This window comes from Malaclemys terrapin, unplaced genomic scaffold (genome assembly GCF_027887155.1).
Source record: "Malaclemys terrapin pileata isolate rMalTer1 unplaced genomic scaffold, rMalTer1.hap1 scaffold_111, whole genome shotgun sequence".
Taxonomy (NCBI): Eukaryota; Metazoa; Chordata; order Testudines; family Emydidae; genus Malaclemys; species Malaclemys terrapin.
This window is the reverse complement of record NW_026530201.1, coordinates 30,001-32,484: the sequence shown is the minus strand read 5'-3', so window position 1 is coordinate 32,484 and position 2,484 is coordinate 30,001. Positions and strand designations below refer to the sequence as shown.

Below are 2,484 nucleotides of genomic sequence, written 5' to 3'. Positions count from 1 at the left end.
CACCCGCCGTCCGTCCCGCCTGGCCAGGCCTGGCCTGGGTGGCCGCGGGGCGGGGGATTCGGGGCGGTCCCGCGAGCCGGCGGCCGGGCGCAGGGGGTCCGAGCGCGTCCGAGCGAGTCCGTCCCGGCCCCGGGGTGTCCCCCTGCGGCTCTGGGGGCCGTGGGTCCCCGCTGGAGGAAGCCGCTGGGCGCTGGACACCCGCCGTCCGTCCCGCCTGGCCAGGCCTGGCCTGGGTGGCCGCGGGGGGATTCGGGGCGGTCCCGCGAGCCGGCGCCCGGGCGCAGGGGGTCCGAGCGAGTCCGTCCCGGGCCCGGGGCCTCCCCCTGCGGCTTTGGGGGCCGTGGGTCCCCGCTGGCGGAAGCCGCTGGGCGCTGGACACCCGCCGTCCGTCCCGCCTGGCCAGGCCTGGCCTGGGTGGCCGCGGGGCGGGGGGATTCGGGGCGGTCCTGCGGGCCGGCGGCCGGGAGGGTCCGGGCCAGTCCGCCCCATGCCCGGGGTCTCCCCCAGCGGCTTCGGTGGGTCCTCCGCGGAGGAAGCCGGGTGGGGAGCCGGACCCCAGGCGCCCAGACCCGTGACCTGCGGCCGCGACCTCCGACTCGGCAGGAGCGACGAGGGGCTTTCCGGCCCGTCCCCCCCCTCTCCTTCCTCCCCAGAAAAGGAGAGAGAGCTGGCTCGGACCGGGAAAAGCTGCCTACGGCACCTGGGATTCCCAGGCGGTCACCCATCCAAGTACTAGCCAGGCCCGGGACGGTTTACCTTCCGAGATCGGACGGGATCGGGGGCGTTCGGTCCGGTATGGCCGTAGGCACCCGGCCCCCGCGCCTCCTCGCCCGCTTTCCCCTGCCGACGCCCGGGCCTGCCGCACGGTGAGCCCCGGTCGGACTGCCCCCCTGCGGCAGGGCCCCCGTCTCTCGCGGGCCCGGTCCTTTTTTCCTTCTCGAGCTCCGGGGCCCGGGCTGGCCGCCAGAGCCCCTCCGCCCGCCCGCCCTCCCCGGCGTCGGGGAAAATATTGTCCCGGACATCCAGTGCGCCCTGATCCTGTCAGCCGGGGGGGGGGGTGGGTGGGTGGAGGGGGGGCAGTCCCTCGCTGCGGCCGGGGAGGGTGAGCCCAGGGCGGCTTGCCTGCCGTCCGAGTCCCCTCTCGGCCACCAGGTCAACCCCGAGCCGAAAGGGCTGAAAAATTTTCAGAGTCCCCTCCCGGGCACCAGGTCAACCCGTGGAATCGAACGGGTTCGCCTGCTGGCCGGTTCGCTTCCCGGCCACCAGGTCAACCCGTAGGTTTGAACGGGCACGCCCGGTGGCCGCTTTCCCGTCCGGTCACCAGGTCAACCCGGATCTCCCTCCTTCCCTGGGCGCCCCCTCCTCGGAGGCGTCAGGTTCCATTTTCTTTTTCCCCCCAGACTTCCAGGGGCCCGATCCAGTCGGCCGGGAGGCAGTCCCTCGCTGCGGCCGGGGTGGGTGAGGCCAGGGCGGCTTGCCTGCCGTCCGAGTCCCCTCTCGGCCACCAGGTCAACCCCGAGCCGAAAGGGCTGAACATTTTTCAGAGTCCCCTCCCGGGCACCAGGTCAACCCGTGGAATCGAACGGGTTCACCTGCTGGCCGGTTCGCTTCCCGGCCACCAGGTCAACCCGTAGGTTGCCGACGGGGCTAGCCAGTGGCCGGTTTGCTTTCCGGCCGCCAGGTCAACCCCTAGGTTTGAACGGGCACGCCCGGTGGCCGCTTTCCCGTCCGGTCACCAGGTCGACCCGGATCTCCCTCCTTCCCTGGGCGCCCCCTCCTCGGAGGCGTCAGGTTCCATTCTTTTTTCCAGACTTCCAGGGGCCCGATCCAGTCGGCCGGGAGGCAGTCCCTCGCTGCGGCCGGGGAGGGTGAGCCCAGGGCGGCCTGGTCCATGTCTCTAGTGGGCCCGATCCTTTTTTGGGGTGTTTTTTTTTTTTTTTCCGAGCTCCGGGGCCCGGCCCGCCCGGGCAGCCCTCCTCGGAGGCGTGGGGCGGATTTCCCCCCCCCCCCCCCCAGACTTCCAGGGGCCCGATCCTGTCGGCCGGGAGGATGTCCCTCGCTGCGGCCGGGGAGGGTGAGCCCAGGGCGGCCTGCTTGGCGGCCGGGTCCATGTCTCTAGTGGGCCCGATCCTTTTCTTCCCTTTTCCGGCTCCGGGGCCCGGGGTGGCCGGGTAGCCCTCCGCGGTGGCGTCGGCAAATTTTTTTAAAAAATCAGACTTCCGTGGGCCCGATCCTGACGGCCGGGAGGCAGTACCTCGCTGCGTCCGGGGACGGTGAGACGCTCGGCCACCGGGTCAACCCGGAGGAAGCGGGCTGGGGGAAAAAAAAAAAAAAAAAAAAGTTTTCCAAGTCTGAAAAATTTTCAAAGTCCCCTCCCGGCCACCGGGTCAACCCCTTTGGAGCGAATGGGTTGACCTGACGGCCGGTCGTCTCGCGGATGTCCGGAAGGGGTCGCCCAACGCCGTCTCGGCCGACCGAGGGAAC

General features: G+C 71.3%; 1 non-coding gene across 1 annotated transcript; it reads right to left on the bottom strand.

Moving 5' to 3' along the window:
• Positions 1-688: 688 nt before the first annotated feature.
• Positions 689-807, bottom strand: LOC128829713 (5S ribosomal RNA). The gene has a single exon (XR_008443420.1). It is a non-coding gene; the product is annotated as a 5S ribosomal RNA (ribosomal RNA).
• Positions 808-2,484: the final 1,677 nt, after the last annotated feature.